The 13,134-nt window shown below is 38.5% G+C and overlaps 1 protein-coding gene across 1 annotated transcript in view; it reads left to right on the forward strand.

The window, feature by feature from the left end:
• TAT (tyrosine aminotransferase) overlaps positions 1-13,134 on the forward strand; it is a 44,635-nt gene that overhangs the window by 14,278 nt on the left and 17,223 nt on the right. The window lies entirely within an intron of this gene.

Here is a 13,134-nt window from a genome sequence, read left to right on the forward strand (position 1 = left end):
ATTAGTGGTTTAGATTAATCTGGGAGCCAGACTACCTGGGTTTGAATCCAGATCCACCACCTGATAGATCTGTGAACTTGAGCAAGATACTTAATCTTTCTGGACCTAAGTTTCCTTCAATTTCATTTCAATGAAATGAAAAAGTTTTCCTCCATTGAAAGTGAGCATAGTAACAGAACTGAACTCATAGGGTTGTTGTAAGAATTAAATGAGTTAATATATATAAAACACCTAGAATTCAGACTGACATATAGTAAGTTCTAGGTAAGTGTTAGCTACCATTTTTATTTTCTCTTATATACTTTTACACCTGAACCTTCCCATATTTTGCACAAGAGGGAAACCACAACCATGAAAAAAAAACTATTTTTTTAAAGAGAGGGAAAAATCATGATAGACATGACTTAAAGATGCATGGAGAAGAACAGTTGGAGGTTGAAGCTCTACTACTCTGTTGGAATTTCCTTCTGACCTTGCTTACATCAGACCCAAGTCAATATCCCCAGGTGAGAACTGTCACTCAATGTTGACAAGCTAAAATATATGAGTTTGCCCAAATTGTCATTTTCGGTAGGATGCATATTTTGGTTTGATTTATTTGGCACTTGTAAATTATATTTCTTTTATGAATTTTTAAGAATTGAGATGTGTAGGTGTGGCGTCTTGGTGGCTCAGTTGGTTAAGCGTCCAACTTTGGCTCTGTCACAATCTCACGGTTCGTGGGTCTGAGCCCTGTGTCAGGCTCTGTGCTGACAGCTCAGAGCCTGGAGCCTGTTTGGGATTCTGTGTGCCCCTCTCTCTCTCTTTCTGCCCCTCCCCTGCTCACACTCTGTCTCTGCCTCAAAAAAAATAAACGTTAAATTTTTTTTAAAAAATTGATACGTGTAAATGTGCTCATATATTAATCCCTTCTTAGAAATAAGCATCCACTTCTTAATTAAATTGAATTAAGGGCTCCCTTGTGCATGGAACTAACACTGTATAACACTACATAAAACAAGTTTGAACAAGTTTCTGCTCTCAGAAATGCATAAACATGAAAAGAAATCAAGATATATACACTTTCCCAGAGTCCACACTTTGGCCAAAGCACAAGCCAGGAACAGATCAATCAGGTATTCACAAGACACATAAGCATTGCAGTTAATAATTTTCATGTTAGGGTTCATTGACATCTAAGTGGGAACTTAATGGTAATTTAAAAAAATCAATAGAGCAGTAAAAATCAGTAACTTGTAAGCAAATTTATTTGTCACTTTGATAGATTGGCCATATATAAAATCTCTTAAGAAAACACTGATGTATGTTCATGTGTGTGCTTATAACTATTATTTCATTTATTTTTTAAGAAAGGAGACAGGGGTTCCTGGGAGATCCCAGAACAGTTGACATTCACCTGCCTCCTAGTTATGAATTATTGATTATTGATCTGATGTCAGGTGATATTATATCACCATGTCTGCACTCCCCGTGCCTGGGGGTGCAGGAAACTTTGCAGGATCAATCTCTGGTCACTCTTTTTCTGTTCTTCCCTCATTCTCTGCATTCCTCCACAGCCCCTAGTTATTCCCCACTCTGGTTTACCAGGACTTTTCTCAGCCTTGGCCACCTGATTCTCATTTGCGAGGTCGGGACAAGGGAATAGATCCATCCTGTGGCACACGCAATAGAGCGCAACACTGAAGTCACTGAGCCAGACATTTCTCAATATTTGCTCTGGCAGAGATAGGGAACTAGAGCTGCTGTCATGTTCTAGGGAACTGAAAATAATTTTGTAAAGAGAGGGGAAGGAATCCACCCAGCCTCAGGTCCAGAAGGCAGGAGGTTTGCAAGGTAGGGAGAAGAGCCTTCCTTTGCTCATGCACTTGGCAAATGGAATCCTTCACATTTCAACTCAGGGGTCAGCAAAGTCCCCTCTGTTCCACTGGGTGCATTCTGAATCTTCTACAGGCTTCCATGGTGGCAGTCATCTGTCTACCAGCCTCTCTTAGCTACCTGTCCCCAGTGCCTAACACAGTGCTTGTCATCTCAAGGGCACTCAACAAATGTCAATAGAACAAAAGCCAACCAGAGCTTTTGAGCAGGTTGGCTCTGCCTTCCTTTTGCCATTTGATAATTGTCCAGAAAACCAAATGGCCTAATTAACCAGGAGTTGGGGGAGTCACTTTGGTCACAAAAGTTAGTGATTTTTTTTTTGCTTTATTGATTTTTTTAACTGTCACTTAAGTACCGTCAACACAGGACAGGATGTTTTAGTGGCTCTGAGGCAGTGTAGGCTGGTGGGTAAAATTCTGATCCTTGAATAGGCTGCCTTGGCCTAAGTTTTGGCTTTGCCATTTAGTCACTGTGTGACCTTTGGCAAGTTCCTTAACTTTTCTGTGTCTGGGCTTCCTCATTTGTAAAACGGGGCTTAGAATAGCACCTGCCTCCTGTTGTAGTTGTGAGAATTAGATGAATTAACATTTGTAAGGTATTTAGAACTTGCAAGTGCCAAGACTAGAGAGGGGCTCAATTAATATTTGTTGATGAATAAAATTTTTTATTTTTATATTTTCAGTTTATTGTTAAAGAAGATACTTAGACACTCTCTTTTTCTTTCAGTTGCTTAATTTTATATTCTGGTTAGGCAAGGTATTGAAAAGTATTGAAAATTAGCTGTTGGTAATTTGTGATAAATTTCCATTCTGATCAAACATCCAACACAATCAGAAGAGTGAATACAAGTAAAGAGCTTTGAATGGTGCTTGGCACAAGTGCTGAATAAATATTGTCTGGCATTATATTATTATTCATTTGTTCATTTAACAAATACTTTTGGGGCACCGTGTGCTAGACACCAGGGATCCATTGAATATAGAACAAAAATCCTGCTATCATGGAATCAACATTCTGATGAAGCAAATAGATGTTAAATAGAGCATGGAAAATGCATATCATATTTTATAGATTTTAAGACACAACTTTTCATGTGTTAATATCTCAGAAATTGGTATACATCTTACAACTGATAGCATTTTACAATTGTAATTGCTGGCATTTTTTCTTTTGTACCTAAAATGATGATACATGTTTCAGTCAATGGCATCTCATATCGGATATAATGTGAGAGCACGTTAGATGTGATCAGTGATAAGGAAAAAAATAAAGCAGGAAGGAAGAGAGAGAAGGAAGTTTTGCAACTTAAATATAGTATGATTTTGCAATTTAAATATACCTCTGTAACTTTACATTCACATATTTTAGAAGTCAAAGGCCACAGTATTTAATAAAATAATAATTTAGAACATTATTAGTGCTAAATACAATGTGGTATCCTGGATGGGATCTTTGAACAGAAATAAGACATTAGTGGAGAAAGAGGTGAAATACAAATGAAATCTGTAGTATAGGTAGGTGGTGAACCAATATTAATTTCTTAGTTTTGATATTGGTACTGTGTTTATGGAAGATATTAACATTAGTAGAAGCTGGATGAACGATATATAGAAAATCTCTCTACTATCTTACCAACTATTCTGTAAATCTAATATTATCCCCAAGGAAAAAGTTTAACAAACAAACAAATAAAAATGTTATTAGTGTACTTGAAACCACTCTGTTTACCAAGGAATAACTGACTTGTTTGGACACAGTTTCTCTGTAAGATATTTTATCCAGTAGACAAGCTCATGGATGCAAACAATTCTGGATTACAAGAACAAAGGGTACAAAAGATGAGAGCTTCCAGAACCAGACATAATGACAGCTAACATTTATTGACAGGCTCTGTGCTGTTAGCGTAGACGATGTGGGGCTTAAACCCATGAACTGTGAGATGACCTGAGTCAAAATCAATAGTTGGACGCTTAACCAGCTGAACCACTCAGACATCCCTCCATTCAGGAGACTTTTACTGGTAAAACCACTCTAAACCCATGTCCTCCTGATGTTGGATATGTTTTTGGTTTTGTTTGTTTTCTACTAAGACTAAATTTATTAAATACCCTAGTAGCATTTATTGAACATTTACAACATGCCCAGCTTTGTTTAAAGTGCTTTATATGTGTTAATTTCCCAAATATCACCACAACCCTATGACATTGGTACTGTTATTATTCTCATTTTTACCAATGAGGAAACTGATGAACAAGGATTAAGTATTTTTCCCAATTTATGTAGTTGGGAAGGGGTGAAATTGTGATCCAAATCTATCTGGGTCAGTGGTCTTCAAGTGGGGTTGAGTTTGGCTTGTTCAAGGACCCAAAAGGCCAGTATGGCCAAGCTTGGAGAGTGAGGGCCATGTGGTAGGACGTGATGTTGAAGTGCTTGGTGGGGGCCAGGTCATGTGGGGTCTTATGAAAAGTTGGGATTTTCTTCCAAGTACAATGAGAAGCCATCTAAAGGTTTGGAAGAGGAGTGTGAAGTCTGAAATCTCTTTGGCTGTGAGACACAGAGAATAGATTCCAGGGGCTAGCAATTCAGCTAGGGTTTGCTGGTTACTGTGCAATGGCAATGAGGACAAGGCTAAGTCTGTTCCATGCTGCTTGCAAATGTACTCCAATCAGGAGACTCATTTTTTTTTAAATGTTTATTTATTTATTTTGAGAGAGAAAGCATGAGCAAGAGGGGGAGGGGCAGAGAGAGAGGGAGAAAGAATCCCAAGCAGGCTCTGTGCTGTGAGTGAAGAGCCCTATGTGGGATTTGATCTCAAGAACCATGAGATCATGACTGACTGAGCCACCCAGGCGCCCCTCCAATCAGGAGATTCTCAGTGGTAAAACCACTCTAAGCCCATGTCCTTCTGATACTGGATATGTTTTTGTTTTTGTTTATTTTCTAGTAAGACTGAATTTATATAATACCCTAGTGAAAGTTTTGATTATGTGTCTAATGGTGTAAAAAGTACACAGATTTATAAATTTCTAATATATTAATACAAAGTACATGACTACATACAGTACATCCTACAGGCAAAGAAGTAGAAGGTGAAAAAGAAGACTGTAATTGAGGTCTAGTAATAAATAAATACAGGAGTAGAGATGATCCATATTATAGTATATTCTACCACCAATACTGCAGCCAAAATGTACAAAAAATATGTTTTGTTTGCAAAAAATGCTTCCACTTTCTGAAAGGAGCAAAAACCACTCTCCAGTTGATATCCCACCGGTTTCTGCAAAATTACTTTGAAAGATGAGCTGTGGGACTGAGATTCAGTGGCACCCTTCGCAGCACAGGTATTTTGGGTTTGGTCTGGGGTTTTTTGTGGTTTTTTTTGTTTGTTTTTTGAGATAACCTGTTATTTTTCCTTTTTTAAATAAGTGAGGTATAACTCATAAACAGTAAATTTCACTCTTTTTGTGTAGAGTTCTGCAGTCTTTGTCTGTCAAATGCATGCAGTCACATAACCAGCACCGCAATCAAGATGTAGAGGGGTTCCTCCATCCTCCAAAATTCCCACATGCAATCATTCTGTCCCCTATTCCCAGCCTCTGGGAAACCATCGATCTATTTTCTATCCTTTTAATTCTACCTTTGCCAGAGTATCCTGTAAATGAAATCATACTGTATATAGCCTTTTGAGTCTGGCTTCCTTCACTTAGCCTAATGCATTTGAGATTGATTCATGTTGATGTGTGTATTGGTATTTCCCTCCTTTTTATTGCTGAATAGCCCTTCCATTAAATGAATGTCCCATAATTTGTTTATTCATTCCCTAATTGAAGGACATTATTAGGCTATTTCCAGTTTTTGGTAATTATGAATAAAGCCACTATAAGCATTCACATACAGGTTTTTATGTGGATATAAGTTTTTCTTTCTCTTCCTAGGCATGGAATGTCTTCTCTTAGGGTTGTATGGTAAGTGCATGTAGTTTAATAAAAAAAAAACTGTTTTCCAATCCAGAAGACTCATTTCAAAAGAACATCAGACACAGGTGTTATTTTTTCAGTAGTCTCAAGAAGTGGTCACTCGTATCATAAAAATAAGCATATTATTATTAATATTGAATATTGAAGGCCACATATTATATGATTCCATTTATAGGAAATACCCAGAATGGGCAAATTCATAGAGATAAAAGTAGATTACTGGTTGTCAGGCAGGGGCAGCAATAGGAGGGATGAAGTGGGCAGAGACTGCTAATTGGTATGGGGTTTCTTTTTGGAGTAGTGGCAATGTTCTGTAATTAAATAGTGTTGATGATTGTACAACCTAGTGAATATACTAAAAACCAGTGAATTGTACACTTGGAAAGGATGAATTTTGTGGTATATGAATTACGTTTCAACTTTTAAAAACACATCAAATAATGTAGTATTACCCCCCCCCAAAATTTAGTAATTGTAGAAAGGCTGAGGAATTGGAATATGGCTTAAACTCTAGATTATTCTGAACATCAGAATGATAAGAACACACATTATTTCCCAAGAATCTGGGCTTATTTGCTTAGTGGCTCTCTCTGTAAGTACAAATGACATTCTTCCTAAGAATGCCAAGAATTGGAGTGTGATTGAGGTTCTAGCCACCCACAAATGAAAGAACACCAAGTTCTCATAAAAGAAAAGTGACTGGGTTAATAGGGCATAGCTTAATGGTTACGCAAAGAACAAAACAAAATGGGATATTATTTGCTACGCTCTGTTAAAAAAAAATGGCCAACAGGCATTTCAATCAGCAAACAGAGTAAAGTTTTATTTCCTTTTAACCTTTAAAGCCCTTAACATTGAAAGCTCAACTGGTCTTCCGTTCTAATCATAAAAAAAATATCAGACAGACCCAAACTGAGGAATGTTCTATGTGCCAAGTTCATGAAAAATAAGGAAAGTCTGAGAAACTGTCACAGAGTAGATTAGATTCAGGAGACGTGACCACTAATGTAATGTGGTATCCTGGATGGGATCCTGGAACAGAAAAAGGATATTAGTGGGAAAACTTGTGAAATCCAAATAAAATATGGAGTTTTGTTAATTTAATGGACAAATGTTTATTTCTTACTTGTGACTAAGAATGTATCATAGTAACATAGGATGTTAAAAATAGGGAAAACTGGGGCCCTGGGCTGGCTCAGTCAGTTAAGTGTCTGACTTTGGCTCAGGTCATGATCACATGGTTTGTAGGTTCAAGCCCTGCCCTGGGATCCACGCTTTCAGTGGGGAACCTGCTTGGGATTCTCTCTCTGCCTCTCTGTCTGCCCCTCCCCCACTTGCACATGCTCATTCTCTCTGTCTCAAAAATAGACGTTAAAAAAAAATTTTTTTTAACGTTTATTTTTGAGACAGAGAGAGACAGAGCATGAACGGGGAAGGGGCAAAGAGAGAGGGAGACACAGAATCGGAGGCAGGCTCCAGGCTCTGAGCCATCAGCCCAGAGCCCAATGCGGGGCTCGAACTCACAGACCGCGAGATCGTGACCTAAGCCGAAGTCAGACGCTCAACCGACTGAGCTACACAGGCACCCCAATAGACTTTTTTAAAACATAAGGAAAACTGGGTGAAGGGTATAGGGAACTCTCTGTACTATCTTCAGAACTTTCTGTACATCTAAAATTATACTAAAATAAAAGGTTTAATTAAAATTTTAAAAGCTCATCCAGGTTTGCCTCTCTTTTGGCGCCTTCTTTCTGTCTAGCTTACAGGTTTGTGGGGGTTTGGGGGTAAATATTGCATGAGACAATGAATGTGGGAACAAAACCCAAAGTTCTCTCTGTAAACGTAAGGTGGCATTATAAATTATCAAAGTCCAGCATAGCTACCTAATCCCTCCTAAATTCATCACTCCACCGTCCATAACTATGCAGAGACTTTGGTTTTCCCCTCCTTTACTATTCCTTTTACCATTTCTTTCCCTCTGGTTTATGAACTATTCATTGCCAACTGGTGAGCAAGTATCAAGCATGACTCATATAAAGCTTCATGCCAGGGGCGCCTGGGTGGCGCAGTCGGTTAAGCGTCCGACTTCAGCCAGGTCACGATCTCGCGGTCCGTGAGTTCGAGCCCCGCATCGGGCTCTGGGCTGATGGCTCAGAGCCTGGAGCCTGTTTCCGATTCTGTGTCTCCCTCTCTCTCTGCCCCTCCCCCGTTCATGCTCTGTCTCTCTGTCTCAAAAATAAATAAAACGTTAAAAAAAAAATTAAAAAAAAAATAAATAAAGCTTCATGCCAGATTGACAGAGGACATGGAAAAGTAGAAGGAATGTTCTTCATCTTGTACTTCTTCAGAGGAATTAAAATATATGCCTCTTCTCTACCCAGTAGATGAGTGATCATTGATAATGGTTCAAGATGGAAAGATACATAGTAACTAGTAAGGAAGTAAGCAATAAAAGGTAAGGGAGGGGTGCCTGGGTGGCTCAGTTCATTAAAGGTCTGACTCTTGATTTCGGTTCAGATAATGATCTCATGGTTGTGAGATCGAGCCCCATGTTGGGCTCTGTTCTGGGCATGAAGTCTGCTTAAGATTCTCTCTTTCTCCTGCCCCTACCCCACTCTCTCTTTCTCTCTCAAAAAAAAAAATTTTTTTTTAAGAAAAATTGTTAATGGTTTTAAATATTTATTTATTTATTTATTTTGAGAGAGAGAGAGAGAGAGAGAGAGGAGAGAGAGAATCCCAAGTAGTCTCTGTGCTGTCAGTGAAGAGCCAGATGTGGGGCTTGATCCCATGAACTGTGAGATCATGACCTGAGCCAAAATCAAGAGTTGGATGCTTAACCGACTGAGCCACTCAGGTGCTCCATTAAAAAAATATTTTTAAGGTAGTTGAGAGGTGCCTGGGTGGCACAGTCGGTTGAACATGCAAATTCGGCTCAGGTCGTGATTTCATGTTCATGGGTTTGAGCCCTGCATTGGGCTCTGTGCTGACAGCTCAGAGCCTGGAGCCTGCTTTGGATTCTGTGTCTCCCTCTCTCTCTGCCCCTCCCCTGCTTGTGCTTTGTCTCTCTCTGTTTCTCAGAAAATAAAATGTTAAAAAAAAATGTGGGGGTGCCTGAGTGGCTCAGTCTTTTGAGTGTCCAACTTGGGCTCAAGTCATGATCTCACAGTTCGTGGGTTCGAGCCCCACATCAGGCTCTGTGCTGACAGCTTGGAGCCCAGAGCCCGCTTCGGATTCTGTGTCTCCCTCTCTCTCTCTGCCCTTCCCTTGCTCACACTCCGTCTCTGTCTCTCAAAAATAAATAAACGTTAAAAAAAATTATTTTTTAAATTTAAAAGGTAAGTGAAGAGTCAATGCTTAATCCACATAGTTAATCCATTATTTTCTTAAAATTAACTCCCCCTGGGTTTTTGTTCATTTTCATTTTTTTCTATTTTAATTTTTTTCTATTTAGTGAGTTTTCAACTCACTTTGTCATCTAAAGAGAGGCAGGCTTGTGTAGTGAAGTCTGGAGCCACATGGCAACAGTGGAAGTCCAAATCACCACTTGCTACTGTGTGACCTTGTTTTTATCTGTTAGGTGGGGATAAAATAGGCCCTATTCCTAGGACTGATGTGAGGATGATGAGTTAATTGAGGGAGAGTGTTGGTAGGGGCCAGATGCCAAGTCGGCATGAGGTTTATGCCACTCTGCATGCGTAGAGAAAAGAAGGGTATGGGAAAAGGTGTATAAAAATAAAGGGCCTGAGATTTTAGGCAATCATTATAAAGCAAGTTTACAAAACTTTTTATAGTCTTAGGAAAATGTTCACAATATCATGTGAAAGGAGACACAGAATGCGAAACTCTGTTACATGAAGCCTACTGGATGTATACCAAGAAAATATGTATATATTTCAAAATGTTAAATGTGGATAAAATGGATAATAGTTATCTCTGGGTAGTGAAACTATTTAAAAATATTTTTCTGTCAGAAAGTGGAAAGGTCAGAAGTAGAAAGGTGGTTGCCAAAGGCTGAAGAGAGGGGAGAGAATTAGTGTTTGACAGTTAAACACTATTACAGAGTTATAGAGTTTCAGTTTTGCAAGATGAAAAAGTTCTAGACATCTGTTGCACAACAGTGTGAATATAGTTAATACTAAGCTGTACACTTGAAAATGATTAAGATGGTAGACTTAATGTTATTATTATTATTATTTTACCACAGTTAAAAAAAAAGCCTTTTCTATGGCAAACACAAAGTTTTATACTTAAGAAAAAAATGAAGGGTGCCTGGGTGGCTCAGTTTGTTAGGTGTCCGACTCTTGGTTTCAGCCCAGGTTATGAACTCCCAGTTCGTGAGTTTGAGCCCTGCATCGGGCTCTGCTCTGACAGCATGGAGCCTGCTTGGGATTTTCTCTCCCTCTCTTTCTGCCCCACCCTGGCTCGCTCTCGCTCTCTCTCTCTCTCTCTCTCTCTCTCTCTCTCCCTCCCCCTCCCTCCCCCCTCCCTCAACATAATAAAGAAAAAGAAAAAAATGAGTAAAAGTTGTTTGATTTTTACATGAAAATCACTATGGCTGGTTGGTGTAGCTTTTTGTGAGTATTTCTACAGTTTATTGGACCTTAACTGCCCAGTTAGGTTTCCTAAGTAGACTTGGGTGCTCTGATTTGTTTTCCCCCTCAGGTTTCTATTGAGAGAAAACATGAGCTACAGAAGAGGGGTGTTACCAAAACTTGTTTGCTTTGGCTGTTTTTCTTTCTGATCTGGGTTCAGTTGTCAGCTACTAAAGAGGGTGTGCCCACGTGGATGACCTGATACAGCAGCCCCTGCCCCCTTCACACCCCCTTAACCCTGCACATTCTGCGTCAGCTGCATTATTTGCAGGACCACCCACCAAAATCCTGTGCTTCTGGCTGTTCTTTGATCTGTAAACCTGAGCCTGAGCCAGCCGGGTTGAGACAGAGGAGACTGGGCAGGTGATCTCAGAGCAGCTGTTTCATTGCCCCAAAGTCACTTCCTAGGTCCAGGTCTCACCTAAGAAAAAGATGAGTCCCCCTATATGTGATGGACGTGAGCAGGTAGTTCACAAAACACCAAGAGCTAAAAAAAATATATGAGAAGTGACCACCCTTATCAAAGTTAGAAGGGACAGAAATAACAGCAATACCTTAATACCATTCCCCTCCCCCTGACAATCAATTTGGCAAAGATTTCTTTAGAAAATAATTCCCAGGGTTTGCAAACAATTACTGATAGGAAGGAAACTGGCCCTTCTGAAAGCAAGCTGGCAATGCTCATCAAGAACTCTAAAAATGTTTGTTCTAGAATAGAATATTCCATAAAAGGTTCAGAAAGATATAGGAATTTAGTATAAGATGAAGGCGACATTTCAAAAAAACAAGGAGAGAGACTTTGATATCTGGCAATATTGAGGTCAGAATGACCTAGAGAATTTTCAGGTAGAAAAATATCTAGGACTTGTGGAATCACTATGTTGTACACCTAAAATTAACATAACATTGTGTGCCAACTGTACTTCAATTTAAAAACAAATCTAGAACCCTACTTAAATCAATGGATAGGTCATCCAGCAAAAAACCAATAAATAATGTTTTTGAATGACATATTGGACCAGATAGACTTAACAGACATATATAAAACATTCCGTCTAAAAACAATAGAATATACATTCTTTTCCAGTACACATGAAACATTCTTCAGAATAGATCACATGAAAAGACCACAAAACAAGTCTCAATAAATTTAAGGTGATTGAAACCAGAGCAAGCATCTTTTCTGACACATGGTATGATACTAGAAATCAATTACAAGAAAAGAACTGGAAAAAACACAAATATTTGGAAAATAAATGACATGCTTCTAAACAGCCAGTGAGTCAAGAAAAAAAAAAAAAACAAACAAACAAAAAACAAAGGGTAAATTAAAAAATACATGGAGACAAATGAAAATGAAAACAAGGGGTGCCTGGGTGGCTCAGTCAGTTGAACGTCCGACTTCGGCTCAGGTCATGATCTCACAGTCTGTGAGTTCGAGCCTTGTGTCGGGCTCTGTGCTGACAGCTCAGAGCCTGGAGCCTGTTTCGGATTTTGTGTCTCCCTCTCTCTCTGCCCCTCCCCCACTCATGCTCTGTCTCTCTCTCTCTCTCTCTCTCTGTTAAAAATAAATAAAACATTTAAAAAAATTGAAAATGAAAACAAAATTGTCCAACATCTTTGCATGTAGTGAAAACAGTTCTAAGAGGGAAATTTATAGAGCTACAGGCTTACCCCAAGGAACAACAACAACAACAAAAGTTTAAATAAACAATCTAACCTTACACCTAAAAAAAGCTACAAAAAGAAGAAAAAACCTTTAGCCAAACTCACCAAGGAAAAAAGAGAGGACACAAATAAAGAGAATCTGAAATGAAAGAGGAGAACTAATAACCAATACCACAGAAATGCCAAGTATTATAAGAGACTACTATGAAAAATTATATGCCAATAAATTGGATTAGTTAGAAGAAATGAGTAAATGCCTAGAAATACACAATTTTCCAAAACTGAATCAGGAAGAAATAGAAATCTGAACAGACCATTCCTCATAATGAAATTAAATTGATAATCAAAAAACTCCCACAAACAGAATCTATCTATCCATCCAGCCAGCCATCCATCCATCCCTTCATCTATTCATTCTAACAAAAATTTAAAGAAGAGTTAATACCTATTCTTCTCAAATTATTCCAAAAAATATGAGTGGAAGGAAAGCTTCCAAATATATTCTGTGAAGCCAGAATTACTCTAATACCAAAACCAGACAAAGACACTGCAAAAAAACACCCCTAAACAAACAAACAAACAAACAAACAAAAAACCTATAGGCCAATATCCCTGGTGAGCATAGATGCAAAAATCCTCAACAAAGTATTGTAAACCACATTCAACAATACATTAAAAAGATCATTCACCATGATCAAGTGGGATTTATTCTGGGGATGCAAGGATGGCTCAATATCCATAAATCAATGTGATAAGCCACATTAACAAAATGAAGAATAAAAATCAAATGATCATCTCAATAGAAGCAGAAAAAGCAGTTGACAAAATTTAACATTCATTCATGATAAAATCTTTCAACAAAGTGGGTTTAGAGGGAACATTGCTCAGCATAATAAAGGCAATATGTGGAAAGCCCACAGCTAACATCGTCAATGGTGAAAAACTGAGAGCTTTTGCTATAAGCTCAAGAACAAGACAATGATGTTCATTCTCACTACTTTTATTCAGCACAGTACTTGAAG

The sequence above is a fragment of the Herpailurus yagouaroundi genome, unplaced genomic scaffold, assembly GCF_014898765.1.
Source record: "Herpailurus yagouaroundi ecotype Mexico unplaced genomic scaffold, PumYag 190, whole genome shotgun sequence".
Classification (NCBI taxonomy): Eukaryota; Metazoa; Chordata; class Mammalia; order Carnivora; family Felidae; genus Herpailurus; species Herpailurus yagouaroundi.